Here is a 21,475-nt window from a genome sequence, read left to right on the forward strand (position 1 = left end):
GGATGGCACTTGTCTCCCTGTCTCTGTGAGAATTTAAGCCTAGGTACTTGGCTTCATGATGTTACTTACTGCTTTTCATAAACATACATGAAGTTTTGGGTTTTATTTTTGATAAAGACAATTAACATGTACATAATGGATTGTATCTGCCTAGCTATATAACAGGGTGAGATTTGTTTCTCCCTTTGCAATCTCCTTAGCAGATTGCCTGTGATTTGCATCTCAGCCCGATTTAATGTTTATTCAATAATAAAACTTTTTCCTTCTTTTCTACATAGAGAAGATTCACTGGAATGTTAGGAGATTTCATTTCTAATTATATTTCCCCACCCAGATCAGTAGTAATGGGGTACAGTGGGAATAATTCCTATAGAAGCTAGTTAACTTCTCTCTTAATAAACTCATGTCCAGTTCTGGAAAGCCATGTAAGGATAGGCCATCAGATACAGAAACATTAAATAAAATACAAACTGATCAATATAAGCTACCAGCAGTTCTGGGGGGAAAAAATAAAATAAAACTTTTGAATAACGTGTTTTTTTATATTAATACCAAAGTAGAGTGCACTAGAGAAATGTAATTCCAACTTACAAGGTAATAGTGTCCTTATGACATGATAATAGACAATGAACCACAAACACTTTGAGGGAATTATAATATAGTAGAATAAATCTCCAGAATGAAGATGGCTGGAGCCATGCCAATTTTAACTCTGTTTTTACAACATTCTGAAAATGTGCCGAGAAAACTTTCAACATTAAGGGTGATGACGTTGACAAACGTGAGTGATCACAAGGTTTGACTGCCTAGATACATGGTTTTGCACACTGGAGAAAGTAGGCTATTCATGGTGTTTTGTAAAGCTAAAAGGGCCTTTGATGGCTAGTTGTTTCTAGAGCAGGTGATCAATGAAAGACATTCTCTCACCTGCTTTTCTATTCTTCTGTACAATATGTATGAAACAAAGAAAATTTCCTAGACTGTGGTCTGTGTAACACCAGTATCCCACAAGACATTATTTATACTGCATGAGAAAAAATGGGAAGGAGGAAGAGCTTCTGTGGTCAAATAAATCTGAAAATCCCCCTCTTGAAGTTTTACAATCTAGATAAGCGTATTAAATGCTATGAGGAGACATGCAGTAAACAAACCCAATTAATGAGAACTCCCAGAATCATTTGACCATGAATTCTCCTCCCTTTTATTTTCACCCATTCAGTAATAATAATGATTATCACTTATTATGTGTCACAGTTTTGTGTTACTTTATACTGACTCACGTAATCCTCAAAAGACCATATGAAGAACATGCTATCATTACCATCTCCATTTTACAAATGAAGAAACTGAAGCTTAGAAGGGTTAAGTAACTGGCCCAAGGTCACCCAGCTTGTGGCAGAGGAAGAACTTGAATCTAGAAAGCCTGCCCCCATTGACTTTGCTCAGCTGCCTCTCCTTCCTTAGCAGAGAGCTGTGCATGCTCAGTGCATTTATTGCCAGGGAAGGTTACTGCTTTCACATCAACTGTTCTCATCTACTCCTCTGAATGACTTCCATTCCATGGTTGGTTGGAGTTACGTTCCCTGGTTTCCATGTCTATCAGCTGCACTGTCATCATTTCATTGTCCTTTCCCTCTGCATTTTGGCAGCGCTTCTCAGGTTTGTCTTCCACAACACTTGGTGCCTCCGTTTCCTCATCTAGAGAACATGAATAATACTACCTGCCTCATAAGTTATTGTGAGGTGTAAACAAAGACCTGAAGTGAAGTCTTTTGAACAGCAACCTGCACAGCAAGAGCCTGGTGAATACCAACGATGATGATCACCATCATCACCTATATTATTGTTACTGTTTTCCTCATTGATTCAGACACAGAGTCAGCTTCTGTGTGGGTACAAAGAACAACATATGGATAACAGATTGATAACAGCATTCGACTGCTTAGGTATGAAATGACTGAGAAACAAAGGGTCTTCCTACCTACTTGCAGAAGAGCAAGCTTTTTTCTCTCTTGCAATGGAGACTATCCATTGTTTTTTTTCAGTCTAGTTTCTATGGCCTGGCAATGAGTAGAAAGTCCCTTGGAATACAGAAAAAGTAAACTGTCAATCCATATGTTCTTTCCTGTTGTGATTTCTCATGTTTTCCTCTGTTGTTATAGACATTTAAGTTAGAAGATGGAAATGAATGCATTAGAGAAAGCCAGTGAGATGTTATTTTTAACCAAAATAATGGAATTTTGCTCCTAAAAGATATACTTCAACAAAATTTGCATCTTCTAAAAACACTGAGATTTCTTTCCAGTTTTTTACTTAAAACTCAAGGAAATTTTCTTATTTGAAGAGAGTGGTTATATAAGTTCAGTGTTGCCCCATTCATGAATTTCAGAGAAACCTAATATTTGTATAGCTACATGAACTTTTAAAGAACTGTGTGGGCCACCGAATCAAATCAATATTAGTGTGCATCCCTTGATCCATATAGTAGTAGATGGCAACTGGATTGCTCCCCACTCTTTAGATATGAAGCTGACTTGCTCACTGCCTGGGCAGCATTGGCCTTCCAGCCTAGAGCAGTGTCTCTCAAAGGGCTTCGGCCACATGGTCTTACCACCTCGTTTTCACAGAGATTCTGTTATTGCTCTCTCCCATCACTACCTAGAGAGGCAATATTACTGAAAAGTAATAAATAATAACAATTACAACAACTAACACTTGTAGTGCTTACTCTGTACCAGGCACTGTTCTAAACATTTCATATATATATAAACTCATTTAATTTCATTCTCATAGCAATCATATGAGTTAGGATCTATTATTATCCTCATTTTACAGATGAGGAAACTGAGGTGGAGAGAAAGAAATTTGCCCAAAGTCACACAGCTGATAAGTGGCAGAGATAGTAAATGACACAGCAGAGATTCATATCCAGGCAGCCTGGCTCCAGAGTTCTTGCTTTTGATCTCAAGGCTGTGCTGAATGAGGGTGGTGTGGAAATCCTTAGGTACATAAGAGATGGGGTGGGGAGGAAGGTTGTCATCTCTAGAGCCTGCTCCACCTTCCAGCTACCCACCTAAGAGTAGCCTTAGGCAGGGTAACTCTGTTGGTTTGTTGATACTTTTCAATGTCAGAGAAGACTGATGGGAAAGAAATTTAAAGGCTGGACCAACAGGACTTGGAAACTGATGGATGGAGAGCAAGTTAGAGCCTGTTTGACAGAATACACTGTTAACAGAAATAGAGAATCAGATCTGCCTTCAGGGACCTTCAGTTGCATTCATGAAAAACCAAAGAATAAACACACCACTTCATTCAATGAGGAAAGTAGTATGATTTGCTCCAGGCTTTGTAGAAGGACAAAGGACAAGCACTTACCCAGCTGGGTGAGGAAAAAGGATAATCAAGGAAAGCTTGAAATAGTCAAATCCATTTTCTAGGATCATAGACTAGTAAATCCAGTATTTCCCCTTTACAATCAATCAACAAAAACATTTTTAAATGTTGTATATGCTTATCATAGTTAAACAGGAACACTGCAAATTGTATTAGAGTGATTCTAGTTTACAGTTTTCTAAGCATCTATTAATTACTAACTATTTCTATCAAAATGTCATATCCACAAACTTTTTGGTTTTTGCTTTTTGTTGTTTTGTGCATTTGGGGTTTTGGGGGTTTTTTTCTTACCACAAATGGGCTATATGAACTCTACATCCTGTCTAAATATACTCTTGCCCTTTTCCATATGGTAATCTTAAGAATATGCATCACCAAATAGGAAACACAGCTGCCATTCTTTAAGAAAAGAGTCATGAGTAACGGTTTATTCTACATTTCTAAACATTAGGTTTTCTAAAAATCTCAAGAGAGTCCACTTATTTTTATTGTCCCTAAATGTTCTAGGAATAATGCAATTTTCATTGTTTAAATGCTTACATTAAAATTATGCCCCATTAATCCATAAATTGCACACTACTATATAAATCTACCTAACTCCTTTTTAAAAGAAAAACAAATCACTACCAGAAATAAAGTTAAGAATGGTCACATCCACAGGAATAGACAAGATGAAAAGGCAGAGGGCTATGTATGAGATGAAGGAACAAGATAACACCCCAGAAAAACAACTAAATGAAGTGGAGAGAGGCAACCTTCCAGAAAAAAAATTCAGAATAATGATAGTGAAGATGATCCAGGATCTCGGAAAAAGAATGGAGGCAAAGATTGAGAAGATGAAAGAAATGTTTAACAAAGACCTAGAAGTATTAAAGAACAAACAAACAGAGATGAACAATACAATAACTGAAATGAAAACTACACTAGAAGGAATCAATAGCAGAATAACTGAGACAGAAGAACGGATAAGTGACCTAAAAGACAGAATGGTGGAATTCACTGCTCTAGAACAGAATAATGAAAAAAGAATGAAAACAAATGAAGACAGATTAAGGGACCTCTGGGACAACACTAAACACAACAACATTCGCATTATAGGAGTCCCAAAAGGAGAAGAGAGAGAAAAAGGGTCCGAGAAAATATTTGAAGAGATTATATCAAAAACTTCCCTAACATGGGAAAGGAAATAGCCACCCAAGTCCAGGAAACACACAGAGTCCCATACAGGATAAACCCAAGGAGAAATACGCTGAGACACATAGTAATCAAATTGGAAAAACTTAAAGACAAAGAAAAATTATTGAAAGCAGCAAGGGAAAAACAGCAAATAACATACAAGGGAACTCCCATAAGGTTAACAGCTGATTTCTCAGCAGAAACTGTACAAACCAGAAGGGAGTGGCATCACATACTTAAAGCAATGAAAGGGAAGAACCTACAGCCAAGATTACTCTACCTGGCAAGGATCTCATTCAGATTCGATGGAGAAATCAAAAGCTTTACACACAAGCAAGAGGTAAGAGAATTCAGCACCACCAAACCAGCTCTACAACAAATGCTAAAGGAACTTCTCTAAGTGAGAAACACAAGAGAAGAAAAGGACCTACAAAAACAAACCTAAAACAATTAAGAAAATGGTAATAGGAACATACATATCGATAATTACTTTAAACATGAATGGATTAAATGCTCCAACCAAAAGACACAGGCTTGCTGAATGGATACAAAAACAAGACCCATATACATGCTGTCTACAAGAGACCCACTTCAGACCTAGGGACACATACAGACTGAAAGTCAGGGGATGGAAAAAGATATTCCATGCAAATGGAAATCAAAGGAAAGCTGGAGTAGCAATACTCATATCAGATAAAATAGACTTTAAAATAAAGAATGTTACAAGAGACAAGGAAGGACACTACATAATGATCAAGGGATCAATCCAAGAAGAAGATATAACAATTATAAATATATATGCACCATCATAGGAGCACCTCAATACATAAGGCAACTGCTAACAGCTATCAAAGAGGAAATCGACAGTAACACAATAATAGTGGGGGACTTTAAGACCTCACTTACACCAATGGACAGATCATCCAGACGGAAAATTACTACGGAAACACAAGCGTTAAATGACACAACTGATCTGATAGATTTAATTGATATTTATAGGACATTCCATCCAAAAACAGCAGATTACACTTTCTTCTCAAGTGCACACGGAACCTTCTCCAGGATAGATTACATCTTGGGTCACAAATCAAGCCTCAGTAAACTTAAGAAAATTGAAATCGTACCAAGCATCTTTTCTAACCACAACACTATGAGATAAGAAATCAATTACAGGGAAAACAATGTAAAATACACAAACACATGGAGGCTAAACAATACGTTAATGAATAACCAAGAGATCACGGAAAAAATCAAAGAGGAAATCCAAAAATACATACAAACAAATGACAATGAAAACACGATGATCCAAAACCTATGGGATGCAGCAAAAGCAGTTCTAAGAGGGAAGTTATAGCAATACAAGCCTACCTCAAGAAACAAGAAAAATCTCAAATAAACAATCTAACCTTATACCTAAAGGAACTAGAGAAAGAAGGACAAACAAAACCCAAAGTTAGCAGAAGGAAAGAAATCATAAAGATCAGAGCAGAAATAAATGAAATAGAAACAAAGAAAACAATAGCAAAGATCAATAAAACTAAAAGCTGGTTCTTTGAGAAGATAAACAAAATTGATAAACCGTTAGCCAGACTCACCAAGAAAAAGAGGGAGAGGACTCAAATCAGTAAAATTAGAAATGAAAAAGGGGAAGTAACAACAGACACCGCAGAAATACAAAGCATCCTAAGAGACTACTACAAGCAACACTATGCCAATAAAATGGACAACCTGGAAGAAATGGACAAATACTTAGAAAGGTATAACCTTCCAAGACTGAACCAGGAAGAAATAGAAAATATGAACAGACCAATCACAAGTAATGAAATTGAAAATGTGATTAAAATCTTCCAAAAAACAAAAGTCCAGGACCAGATGCTTCTTCACAGGTGAATTCTATCAAACATTTAGAGAAGAGCTAACACCCATCCTTCTCAAACTCTTCCAAAAAATTGCAGAGGAAGGAACACTCCCAAACTCATTCTATGAGGCCACCATCACCCTGATACCAAAACCAGACAAAAATACGAAAAAAAAGAAAATTACAGATCAATATCACTGATGAATATAGATGCAAACATACTCAGCAAAATACTAGCAAACAGAATGCAACAACACATTAAAAGGATCATACACCATGATCAAGTGGGATTTATCCCAGGGATGCAAGCGTTCTTCAATATATGCAAATCAATCAATGTGATACACCATATTAACAAACTGAAGAATAAAAACCATATGATCATCTCAATAGATGCAGAAAGAGCTTTTGACAAAATTCAACACCAATTTATGATAAAAACTCTCCAGAAGTGAGCATAGAGGGAACCTACCTCAACATAATAAAGGTCATATACAACAAACACACAGCAAACATCATTCTCAATGGTGAAAAACTGAAAACATTTCCTCTAAGATCAGGAACAAGACAAGGATGGCCACTCTCACCACTATTATTCAACATAGTTTTGGAAGTCCTAACCACGGCAATCAGAGAAGAAAAAGAAATAAAAGGAATACAAATTGGAAAAGAAGAAGTAAAATTGTTACTGTTTGCAGATGACATGATACTGTACATAGAGAATCCTAAAGATGCTACCAGAAAACTACTAGAGCTAATCAATGAATTTGGTAAAGTTGCAGGATACAAAATGAATGCACAGAAATCTCTTGCATTCCTATACACTAAGGATGAAAAATCTGAAAGAGAAATTAAGGAAACACTCCCATTTACCATTGCAACCAAAAGAATAAAATACCAAGGAATAAACCTACCTAGGGAGACAAAAGACCTGTATGCAGAAAACTATAAGACACTGATGAAAGAAATTAAAGATGATACCAACAGATGGAGAGATATACCATGGTCTTGGGATGGAAGAATCAATATTGTGAAAATGACTATACTACCCAAAGCAATCTACAGATTCAATGCAATCCCTATCAAATTACCAATGGCATTTTTTACAGAACTAGAACAAAAAATCTTAAAATTTGTATGGAGACACAAAAGACCCCGAATAGCCAAAGAAGTCTTGAGGGAAAAAAACGGAGCCAGAGGAATCAGACTCCCTGACTTCAGACTATACTACAAAGCTACAGTAATCAAGAATATGGTACTGGCACAAAAACAGAAATATAGATCAATGGAACAAGATAGAAAGCCCAGAGATAAACCCAAACACCTATGGTCAATTTATCTATGACAAAGGAGGCAAGGATATACAATGGAGAAAAGACAGTTTCTTCAATAAGTGGTGCTGGGAAAACTAGATAGATACATGTAAAAGAATGAAATTAGAACACTCCCTAACACCATACACAAAAATAACCTCAAAATGGATTAAAAACCTAAGTATAAGACTGGACACTATAAAACTCTTAGAGGAATACATAGGAAGAACACTCTTTGACATAAATCACAGCAAGATCTATTTTGATCCACCTCCTAGAGTAATGGAAATGAAAACAAAAATAAACAAATGGGACCTAATGAAACTTCAAAGCTTTTTCAAAGGCAAGGAAACTACAAACCAGATGAAAAGACAACCCTCAGAATGGGAGAAAATATTTGCAAACAAATCAATGGACAAAGGATTAATTTCTAAAATATATAAACAGCTCATGCAGCTCAATATTAAAAAAACAAACAACTCAATCCAAAAATGGGCAGAAGACTTAAGTAGACATTTCTCCAAAGAAGACATACAGATGGCCAAGAAGCACATGAAAAGCTGCTCAACACCACTAATTATTAGAGAAATGCAAATCAAAACTACAGTGAGGTATCACCTCACACCAGTTAGAATGGGCATCATCAGAAAATCTACAAGCAACAAATTCTGGAGAGGGTGTCTCAGGAACATTCCATCCAAAAACAGCAGATTACACTTTCTTCTCAAGTGTGCATGGAACATTCTCCAGGATAGATCACATTTTGGGTCACAAATCAAGCCTCAGTAAATTTAAGAAAACTGAAATCATATCAAGCATCTTTTCTGACCACAATGCTATGAGATTAGAAATCAATTACAGGGAAAAAAACCGTGAAAAAAACAAACACATGGAGGCTAAAAAATACACTACTTAATAAACAAGAGATCACTGAAGAAATCAAAGAGGAAATAAAAAAATATCTAGAGACAAATGTCAATGAAAACACGATGATCCAAAACCTATGGGATGCAGCAAAAGCAGTTCAACGAGGGAAGTTTATGGCTATACAAGCCTACCTCAAGAAACAAGAAAAATCTCAAATAAACAACCTAACCTTACACCTAAAGGAACTAGAGAAAGAAGAACAAACAAAACCCAAAGGTAGCAGAAGGAAAGAAATCATAAAGATCAGAGCAGAAATAAATGAAATAGAAACAAAGAAAACAATAGCAAAGATCAATAAAACTAAAAGCTGGTTCTTTGAGAAGATAAACAAAATTGATAAGCCATTAGCCAGACTCATCAAGAAAAAGAGGGAGAGGACTCAAATCAATAAAATTAGAAATGAAAAAGGAGAAGTTACAACAGACACCGCAAAAGACAAAGCATCCTAAGAGACTACTACAAGCAACTCTATGCCAATAAAACGGACAACTTGGAAGAAATGGACAAATTCTTAGAAAGGTATAACCTTCCAAGACTGAACCAGGAAGAAATAGAAAATATGAACAGACCAATCACAAGTAATGAAATTGAAACCGTGATTAAAAATCTTCCAACAAACAAAAGTCCAGGACCAGATGGCTTCACAGGGGAATTCTATCAAACATTTAGAGAAGAGCTAACACCCATCCTTCTCAAACTCTTCCAAAAAATTGCAGAGGAAGGAACACTCCCAAACTCATTCTATGAGGCCACCATCGCCCTGATATCAAAACCAGACAAAGATACTACAGAAAAGGAAAATTACAGACCAAAATCACTGATGAATATGGATGCAAAAATCCTCAACAAAATACTAGCAAACAGAATCCAACAACACATTAAAAGGATCATACACCATGATCAAGTGGGATTTATCCCTGGGATGCAAGCATTCTTCAATATACGCAAATCAGTCAATGTGATACACCATATTAACAAACTGAAGAATAAAAACCATATGATCATCTCAATAGATGCAGAAAGAGCTTTTGACAAAACTCAACACCGATTTATGATAAAAACTCTCCAGAAAGTGGGCATAGAGGGAATCTACCTCAACATAATAAAGGCCATATACAACAAACACACAGCAAACATCATTCTCAATGGTGAAAAACTGAAAGCATTTCCTCTAAGATCAGGAACAAGACAAGGATGTCCACTCTCACCACTATTATTCAACATAGTTTTGGAAGTCCTAGCCATGGCAATCAGAGAAGAAAAAGAAATAAAAGGAATACAAATTGGAATAGAAGAAGTAAAGCTGTCACTGTTTGCAGAAGACATGATACTATACATAGAGAATCCTAAACATGCCACCAGAAAACTACTAGAGCTAATCAATGAATTTGGTAAAGTTGCAGGATACAAAATGAATGCACAGAAATCTCTTGCATTCCTATACACTAAGGATGAAAAATCTGAAAGAGAAATTAAGGAAACACTCCCATTTACCATTGCAACCAAAAGAATAAAACACCTAGGAATAAACCTACCTAGGGAGACAAAAGACCTGTATGCAGAAAACTATAAGACACTGATGAAAGAAATTAAAGATGATACAAACAAATGGAAAGATATACAATGTTCTTGGATTGGAAGAATCAATATTGTGAAAATGACTGTACTACCTAAAGCAATCTACAGATTCACTGCAATCACTATCAAATTACCAATGGCATTTTTTACAGAACTAGAACAAAAAATCTTAAAATTTGTATGGAGACACAAAAGACCCCGAATAGCCAAAGCAGTCTTGAGGGAAAAAAACGGAGCTGGAGGAATCAGACTCCCTGACTTCAGACTATACTACAAAGCTACAGTAATCAAGACAATATGGTACTGGCACAAAAACAGAAACATAGATCAATGGAACAAGATAGAAAGCCCAGAGATAAACCCACGCACCTATGGTCAACTAATCTATGACAAAGGAAGCAAGGATATACAATAGAGAAAAGACAGTCTCTTCAATAAGTGGTGCTGGGAAAACTGGACAGCTACATGTAAAAGGATGAAATTAGAACACTCCCTAACACCATACACAAAAATAAATGCAAAATGGATTAGAGAACTAAATGTAAGACCAGACACTATAAAACTCTTAGAGGAAAATATAGAAAGAACAGTCTTTGACATAAATCACAGCAAGATCTTTTTTGATCCACCTCCTAGAGTAATGGAAATAAAAACAAAATAAACAAATGGGACCTAATGAAACTTCAAAGCTTTTGCACAGCAAGGAAACCATAAACCAGACGAAAAGACAATCCTCAAAATGGGAGAAAATATTTGCAAACGAATCAACAGACAAAGGATTAATCTCTAAAATATATAAACAGCTCATGCAGTTGTAAAGAAACAAACAATCCAAACAACCCAATCCAAAAATGCACAGAAGACCTAAATAGACATTTCTCCAAAGAAGACATACAGATGGCCAAGAAGCACATGAAAAGCTGCTCAACATCACTAATTATTAGAGAAATGCAAATCAAAACTACAATGAGGTATCACCTCACACCAGTTAGAATGGGCATCATCAGAAAATCTACAAGCAACAAATGCTGGAGAGGGTGTGGAGAAAAGGGAACCCTCTTGCCCTGTTGGTGGGAATGTAAATTGATACAGCCACTATTGAGAACAGTATGGAGGTTCCTTAAAAAACTAAAAATAGAATTACCATATGACCGAGCAATCCCACTACTCAGCATATACCCAGAGAAAATCATAATTCAAAAAGACATATGTACCCCAATGTTCATTGCAGCACTATTTACAATAGCCAGGTCATGGAAGCAACCTAAATGCCCATCGACCAATGAATGGATAAAGAGGATGTGGTACATATATACAATGGAATATTACTCAGCCATAAAAAGGAATGAAATTGGGTCATTTGTAGAGACGTGGATGGATCTAGAGACTGTCATACAGAGTGAAGTAAGTCAGAAAGAGAAAAACAAATATTGTATATTAACGCATATATGTGGAACCTTGAAAAATGGTACATATGAACCAGTTTTCATGACAGAAATTGAGACACAGATGTAGAGAACAAATGTATGGACACCAAGGGGGGAAAGCAGCAGGGGGTGGGGTGGTGGTGGTGGGATGAATTGGGAGATTGGGATTGACATGTATACAGTGATGTGTATAAAATGGATGACTAATAAGAACCTGCTGTATAAAAAAATAAATAAATTTAAATTCAAAAAAAAGGAAAAGAAAAAATCTGGGACTTAAATCATTTGTTCACTGAGTATTTATTGACATCTCAGCACCATATTAGGTCCTGGGGATATAACAAGCAAAAGAAACACAGTCACTTCCCTTATAGAGTTCAATCTAGCAAGGGTTATGATCTATCTGTGTGAAAGCAGTACTTCAAAAAAGCAGCTGTCGAAATGCTTTAAAGGTCCTTAGTCAGCCAATTCTAGGTAGCCACATTACACATCTCACCGGCCTATAGTGAAGAAGCAGAATGCGATGTTCTGATGATTGGTTCTTAGTTAAAACGTCCAAGCACACCTCATCGTTGGCCCAATAGTTACAGAAAAAGTACAAGTTTTTATTTGAGCAAAGACAGTCGACTGAACTTTACACATTTTTTTTTAAGAAATGCATTTAGCTTTGACATTTCAAACTGAGACGTGGCACGGGAAGGCTAGATGTTGGGATGAAAAACTTGTAAATTATAACATTTCAGTGTAAATTTTTAGTTTTTCAGATAATTCATTTCTAAGTACGGGCTCTCTTCTCTATGACATTCCGTTGCACTGGTACTTGCCAGCTTCCAAACTGAAAGGATTCCAAGGAACCAAATGCCCTTGGGTTAAAGCAGGAGAAGGAAAAACAAATTAATTTTCAAGGGTTAATGCTACAAATTCTTATAAAATAAAATAATTGGGAGTCAAATGTAAATAAATATATGGATAACCATATACTTTTTTTCTTAATTATTTTATAAATTTTTATGCTTACAGTGAAAAAAAAACTCCAGGTAATCATGTTTCCTTCAGGGAAGACCACCATTACATCAGACCTTTTTTCAAATCTTCCTAAGCCACAATGTCCTTTCACTAATGGAGCCCATGGAGAGAAAAACTTACTTCTCAGATTTAAAGGGGTTGCTGATTCTGAAGAATATTTATAAGCAAGTTGACCAATTAATCAGGAAACTTGCAAAGTTTTCAATATCTTCTAATGATTAAAGTTAGAATTCTCTTTTTTAAATTGTGTCCAGTATTCTATTTCTAATAAAGAGTTTAGAGGTATATACAGAAATGTGTGCAACTGAGTGAGGCCCAAAAAAGGGTAATATGATATTGACTTCCATGACTATTAAGAAAATATAATCCTTCCCTCCGAACCTCTAGCACCATTCTTAAAATGTCAAAGCATAATCCTCATTTAATTCTGTCAACAAGATATTGGAGGAAAAAGTATTTGAGTAAATGAATGAAGTGATTCTTGGGATCAAGTGTGTGTGTGGTATAGCAGTAATAATAGATGTGTTTTGAACAGCACTGACAAGTCAGAGGGTGGGGACAGCTTTAGCAAAGGAGATAATTTGGGGGTGAGAGGGGCAGTGAAACCGCTTCAGAGAGGGCTGCGGTACCTGTGATCTCATGACTATTTTTTGCATAACTCACTAGTATTGTTTCCCTGCCCAGGCTGTCACACTACATTCCTCCTGTTATGAGAAAGGTACAGATGCATAAAACTAAGTTGGCATGAGATGTTTTGTCAAAAAAGCTACTACCAAGGTACCGATCTTTCCTAAATTTCCTTCTCTCCACATCTACAAAGGCAACTATGTTTATGGTTTCAGTACACAATATTAAATAAGATTAGAGTCCCCAACAAAATCTAAAATCTATTTCATGTCCTCTATTTATAAAGTATGGATGTATTTCTATAAAAAATTAATATATCAAAATGTCATTACCTAGAAGGTCAAATTTTCAAGTATATGGAAATATCAAATATGCAGAATTATTCATTCCTTGTGAGTTTACTGCACTTTTGAGAAATAAAAACTTAGAGAATATTCTCTATTATTACGAAAGGAAGAGACGATTGACAGAAGCCTGCATCTATGAGGTCAGCTCTTTTTAGTTTGCTGGGTTGAAAGAAGAGCACTTCTGCTTTATGAGTTTAATTTACATCTTTTTCTGGTGCTAGTAACATTACTGGTACCCACTTACATCCCCTTAGCTTTCACCTTGTGAAGCTTGTGAACACCTGAAGCTCTCTGCCTGAGGGCTTTTCTCTGGCCACAGGGAATGTGCTCAACCTGCATGGAGAACAAACCAGGAGTGCAGAGAATCAACACTCACAGGAGCACCTCTCAACAAATGATGGATGAGGAGCTGAGAGATATATACCCAGCTTCCTTAATCCCAGGTTGTGCTAGCTCTGAGGTGTGCTAAATCTATTCTATCTCCCCGAGTTCCTCTGCAGGACTAAGCCCTTTGCTATATCTGGTGAGTGAATTGATAACACACCGTTTAGCATTGTCTTTCCCTTCCCCCTCTCCTCCATATGTGTTCCTTGGGATTGCCTCCCAAATGAATTACTTTGCACCTAAATCACCATCTCTGGGTTTACTCTGCGATAACCCAACCCAAAACACATGGCAGAATTTATGCTTCCACTGTATATAGGTGTTTAAGTATGGGCCAGAGTTCACATATAAATATAAACAGGTTAGGGTCTGAGAAGCTTTTAATTAGCCCATGTGTTTTGCAGTCAGAAGTTATACTAGGACTTCTGTTTCTCCCCATGAGGGATTAACAGCCAAATGGACTGCTCTCCTGCTTTAAAAAAAAAAAAAAAAAAGATCTATATGTGAAAATAAGTATTTTCTGACATTGGACAACAGCCAGAGCAAGACTGTGACCCATGAGAGAAGAAAAACAAATGAAGTGATCTTTTCACTTTCTCCAAATTATTGCCAAATTATTGGAGGCAGCTTTAGAGCCACAGGGAAGGAAAAACCTAAGGAAGCTCAGGGACTCACAGTCTCTTGCAGGGGAAGAGATGAGAGTTCAGGGAGGCTGAGACAGCTAGAATTCCTAGGACAAGGTAGCAGGAAGGGGGAGCTGCAGAGAAAGAGCTCCTGGAATCTGAAAAGAAAGCCCTTTGAGGCTTTGCCAGGTGCTGATCACCACACATCTGGGTTAACACGCCACACAACCGTGGAAAGACCCACCTGAAGAAATTATTAGAACTCAAGCCAGGCTGGGAATAGTTTTTCTTTTCATGGGCCAGAGAGGGAAATGTTGATAATCCATGGAACTTGGATAGAATCCTCAGAAGGGTATCACCTGTGTAGTCAGTTAAATTAGCCCTAAATTAAAGGCTGCTGTGGACCCACCAAAATAAAGCATAAAAGCAAGATTTGAAAACATCAGTGTGATCCAAAGTAGCCTAATCACGTGTTAAAACCAGGCCCAACACTTCTATCCCCCTGGCTTTCATGTCTACATTAACAAAGAATAAAACAACACAACGTTCAAAATATTCTGTATCCAACAAAAATTACCAGATATGCAGAGCAACAGAAAACTACGACTCCTAAGCAGGAGAAGAAAAATCAATCAATAGAAACAGGCACAGGAATGGCAGAAAAGGTGGAATTAGTAGGCAAAGACCTTAAGGCAGATTTTATGAATTTTATAAATGTGCTCCAGTACATAGAAAAGGTATGTACATGATGGCGAGAGAAATGGAAGATATAAAAAGACCTGGGGGGAGGACCTTCAAGATGGCAGTGGAGTAAGACATGGAGATCACCTTCCTCCCCACAAATACATCTACATGTGGAACAACTCCTACAGAACACCTACTGAACGCTGGCAGAAGACCTCAGACTTCCCAAAAGGCAAGAAACTCCCCACGTACCTGGGTAGGGCAAAAGAAAAAAGAAAAAACAGAGAAAAAGAATAGGGATGGGACCTGCCCCTCTGGGAGGGAGCTGTGAAGGAGGAAAAGATTCCATACGCTAGGAAGCCCCTTCACTGGCGGAGACAGGGGGTGGGGGGAAGCTTTGGAGCCACAGAGGACAGTGCAGCAGCAGGGGTGTAGAGGGCAAAGTGGAGAGATTCCTGCACAGAGGATCAGTGCCGACCAGCATTCACCAACCTAAGAGGCTTGTCTACTCACCCGCAAGGGCAGGTGGGGGCTGGGACCTGAGGCTCCAGCTTCAGAGGTCAGATCCCAGGGAGATGACTGGGGTTGGCTGCATGAACACAGCCTGAAGGGAGCTCGTGCACCACAGCTAGCCTGGAGGGACTCAGGGAAAAAGTGTGGAACTACCTAAGAGGCAAGAGACAATTGTTTCAGGGTGCACGAGAAGAGGGGTTTCAGAGCGCCACCTAATAAGCTCCAGAGACGGGCGCAAGCCACAGCTATCAGCGCAGACACCAGAGACGGGCCTGAAATGCTAAGGCTGCTTCTGCAGCCACCAAAAAGCCTGTGTGCAAGCACAGGTCACTATCCACAACTCCCCTCCCAGGAGCCTGTGCAGCCCGCCACTGCCAAGGTCCCGTGATCCAGGACAACTTCCCCGGGAGAACACACAGCGCACCTAAGGCTGTTGCAACGTCACGCCGGCCTCTGCCGCTGCAGGCTCACCCCATATTCCATACCACTCTCTCCCCCACAGCTTGAGTGAGCCAGAGCCCCCTAATCAGCTGCTCCTTTAACCCCGTCCTGTCTGAGCAAAGAACAGATGCCATCAGGCAACCTAAACCAGAGGCTGGGCCAGATCCAAAGCTGAACCCCAGGAGCTGTGCAAACAAAGAAGAGAAAGGGAAATTTCTCCATGCAGCCTCAGAGTACCGGATAAAATCTCCACAATCAACTTGATGTACCTGCATCTATGGAATACCTGAATAAACAACGAATCATCTCAAAATTGAGGCGGTGGACCATCAAGCTCCAGTGCTGGACACCCTATGCCAAACAAATACTAAGACAGGAACACAACCCCACCCATTAGCAGAGAGGCTGCTTAAAATTATACTAACTTCAAAGACAGCCCAAAACACACCACCGGACATGGTCCTGCCCACCAAAAAGACAAGATCCAGCCTCATCCATCAGAACACAGGCACTAGTCCCCTCCACCAGGAAGCCTACACAACCCACTGAACCAACCTTAGCCACTGGGGACAGACACCAAAAACAACAGGAACTACAAACCTGCAGCCTGTGAAAAGGAGACCCCAAACACAGTAAGATAAGCAAAATGAGAAGACAGAGAAAAATGCAGCAGATGAAGGAACAAGGTAAAAACCCACCAGACCAAACTAATGAAGAGGAAATAGGCAGTCCACCTGAAAAGAATTCAGAGTAATGATAGTACAGATGAGCCAAAATCTTGGAAATAGAATGGAGGAAATACAAGAAACGTTTCACAAGGACCTAGAAGAACTAAAGAGTAAACAAACAATGATGAACAATGCAATAAATGAAATTAAAAATTCTCTAAAAGGAAACAATAGCAGAATAACTGAGGCAGAAGAACAGAGAAGTGACCTAGAAGATAAAATAGTGGAAATAACTACTGCAGAGCAGAATAAAGAAAAAAGAATGAAAAGAATTGAGGACAGTCTCAGAGACCTCTGGGACAACATTAAACACACCAACATTCAAATTATAGGGGTCCCAGAAGAAGAAGAGAAAAAGAAAGGGAATGAGAAAATATTTGAAGATATTACAGTTGAAAAGTTCCCTACTATGGGAAAGGAAATAGTCAATCAAGTCAAGGAATTGCAAAGAGTCCCATACAGGATAAATCCAAGGAGAAACACACTAAGACACATATCAATCAAACTATCAAAAATTAAATACAAAAAAAAATTAAAAGCAGCAAGGGAAAAACAACAAATAACATACAAGGGAATCACCATAAGGTTAACAGCTGATCTTTCAGCACAAACTCTGCAAGCCAGAAGGGAGTGGTAAGACATACTTAAAGTGATGACAGGGGAAAACCTACAACCAAGATTACTCAACCCAGAAACGATCTCATTCAGATTTGACAGAGAAATTAAAACCTTCACAGACAAGCAAAAGCTAAGGGAATTACCACCAACAAACCAGCTTTACAACAAATGTTAAAGGAACTTCTCTAGGCAAGAAACACAAGAGAAGGAAAAGACCTACAATGACACACCCAAAACAATTAAGAAAATGGTAATAGGAACATGCATATCGATAATTACCTTAAATGTAAATGGATTAAATGCTCCAACTAAAAGACATAGACTGGCTGAATGGATACAAAAACAAGACCCGTATATATGCTGTCTACAAGAGACCCACTTCAGACCTAGGGACACATACAGACTGAAAGTGAGGGGATGGAAAAAGATATTCCATGCAAATGGAAATCAAAGGAAAGCTGGAGTAGCAATACTCATATCAGATAAAATAGACTTTAAAATAAAGACTATTACAAGAGACAAGGAAGGACACTACATAATGATCAAGGGATCAACCCAAGAGGAGATATAACAATTCTAAATATATAGCCACCCAACATAGGAGCACCTCAATACATAAGGCAAATGCTAAAAGCCATAAAAGGGGAAGTCGACAGTAACACAATAATAGTAGGGGACTTTAACCCCACTTTCACCAATGGACAGATCAACCAAAATGAAAATAAATAAGGAAACACAAGCTTTAAATGATACATTAAACAAGATAGACTTAATTGATATTTCTAAGACATTCCATCCAAAAACAACAGAATACACTTTCTTCTCAAGTGCTCATGGAACATTCTCCAGGACAGATCATATCTTGAGTTACAAATCAAGCCGTGGTAAATTTAAGAAAATTGAAATTGTATCAAGTATCTTTTCTGACCACAACGCTATGAGACTAGATATAAATTACAGGAAAAAATCTGTAAAAAATAAAAACACGTGGAGGCTAAACAATACGCTACTAAATATCCAAGAGATCACTGAAGAAATCAAAGAAGAAATCAAAAAATACCTAGAAACAAATGACAATGAAAACACGCAACCCAAAATCTATGGGATGCAGAAAAAGCCGTTCTAAGAGGGAAGTCTATAGCAAATACAATCCTGCCTCAAGAAACAAGAAAAATCTCAAATAAACAACCTAAACTAACACCTAAAGCAACTAGAGAAAGAAGAACAAAAAAACCCCAAAGTTAGCAGAAGGAAAGAAATCATAAAGATCAGATCAGAAACAAATGAAAAAGAAATGAAGGAAACAATGGCAAAGATCAATAAAACTAAAAGCCAGTTCTTTGAGAAGATAAACAAAATTGATAAACTATTAGCCAGATTCATCAAGAAAAAAAGGGAAAAGACTCAAATCAATAGAATTAGAAATGAAAACAGAGAAGTAACAACTAACACTGCAGAAATACAAAGAATCATGATGGATTACTATAAGCAACTCTATGCCAATAAAATGGACAACCTGGAAGAAATGGACAAATTCTTAGAAAGGTATAACCTCCCAAGACTGAACCAGGAAGAAATAGAAAATATAAACAGACCAATCACAAGCACTGAAATTGAAACTGTGATTAAAAATCTTCCAACAAACAAAAGCCCTGGACCAGAAGGCTTCACAGGCGAATTGTATCAAACATTTAGAGAAGAGTTAACACCTATCCTTCTCAAACTCTTCCAAAATATAACAGAGGGAGGAACACTCCCAAACTCATTCTACGAGGCCACCATCACCCTGATACCAAAACCAGACAAAGAGGTCACAAAAAAAGAAAACTACAGGCCAATAACACTGATGAACATAGATGCAAAAATCCTGAACATAATACTAGCAAACAGAATCCAGCAACACATTAAAAGGATCATACACTATGAATAAGTTGCGTTTATCCCAGGAATGCAAGGATTCTTCAATATATGCAAATCAATCAATGTGATACACCATATTAACAAACTGAAGGATAAAAACCATATGATCATCTCAATAGATGCAGAGAAAGCTTTCGACAAAATTCAACACCCATTTATGACAAACACCCTCCAGAAAGTAGGCATAGAGGGAACTTTCCTCAACATAATAAAGGCCATATATGACAAACCCACAGCCAACATCGTCCTCAGTGGTGAAAACCTGAAACCATTTCCATTAAGATCAGGAACAAGACAAGGCTGCACACTCTCAACACTATTATTCAACATAGTTTTGGAAGTTTTAGCCACAGCAATCCGAGAAGAAATAGAAATAAAAGGAATCCAAATCGGAAACGAAGAAGTAAAACTGTCACTGTTTGCAGATGACATGATACTATATAGAGAGAATCCTAAAGATGCCACCAGAAAACTACTAGAGCTAATCAATGAATTTGGTAAAGTTGCAGGATACAAAATTAATGCACAGAAATCTCTTGCATTCCTATACACTAATGATGAAAAATCTGGAAGTGAAATTTAGAAAACACTCCCATTTACCATTACAATAAAAAGAGTAAAATATCTAGGAATAAACCTACCTAGGGAGACAAAAGACCTGTATGCAGAAAACTATAAGACACTTATGAAAGAAATTAAAGATAATACAAATATATGGAGAGATATACCATGTTCTTGGATTGGAATAATCAACATTGTGAAAATGACTCTACTACCCAAAGCAATCTACAGATTCAATGCAATCCCTATCAAACTACCACTGGCATTTTTCACAGAACTAGAACAAAAAAGTTCACAATTTGTATGGAAACACCAAAGACCCTGAATAGCCAAAGCAATCTTGAGAAAGAAAAACGGAGCTGGAGGAATCAGGCTCCCTGACTTCAGACTATACTACAAAGGTACAGTAATCAAGACAGTTTGGTACTATCAGAAAAACAGAAATATAGATCAATGGAACAGGATAGAAAGCCCAGAGTGAAACCCATGCACATATGGTCACCTTATCTTTGATAAAGGAGCCAAGAATATACAGTGGAGAAAAGACAGCCTCTTCAATAAATGGTGCTGGGAAAACTGGGCAGCTATGTGTAAAAGAATGAAATTAGAACACTCCCTAACAACATACACAAAAATAAACTCAAAATGGATTAAAGACCTCAATGTAAGTCCAGACACTATAAAACTCTTAGAGGAAACCATAGGCAGAATACTCTATGACATAAATCACAGCAAGATCCTTTTTGACACACCTCCTAGAGAAATGGAAATAAAAACAAAAATAAACAAATGGGACCTAATGAAACTTAAAAGCTTTTGCACAGCAAAGGAGACAATAAACAAGAGGGAAAGACAACCCTCAGAATGGAAGAAAATATTTGCAAATGAAGCAACTGAGAAAAGACTAATCTCCAAAATTTACAAGCAGCTCATGCAGCTCAATAACAAAAAAACAAACAACCCAATCCAAAAATGGGCAGAAGACCTAAATAGACATTTCTCCAAAGAAGATATACAGACTGAAAGGATGCTCAACATCACTAATCAGTAGAGAAATGCAAATCAAAACTACAATGAGGTATCACCTCACACTGGTCAGAATGGCCATCATCAAAATATCTACCAACAATAAATGCTGGAGAGGGTGTGAAGGAAAGGGAACCCTCTTGCACTGTTGGTGGGAACGTAAATTGATACAGCCACTATGGAGAACAGTATGGAGGTTCCTTAAAAAACTAAAAATAGAACTACCATACTATCCAGCAATCCCACTACTGGGCATATACCCTGAAAAAACCATAATTCAAAAAGAGTCATGTACCACAATGTTC

Source organism: Eubalaena glacialis, chromosome 5 (assembly GCF_028564815.1).
Source record: "Eubalaena glacialis isolate mEubGla1 chromosome 5, mEubGla1.1.hap2.+ XY, whole genome shotgun sequence".
Classification (NCBI taxonomy): Eukaryota; Metazoa; Chordata; class Mammalia; order Artiodactyla; family Balaenidae; genus Eubalaena; species Eubalaena glacialis.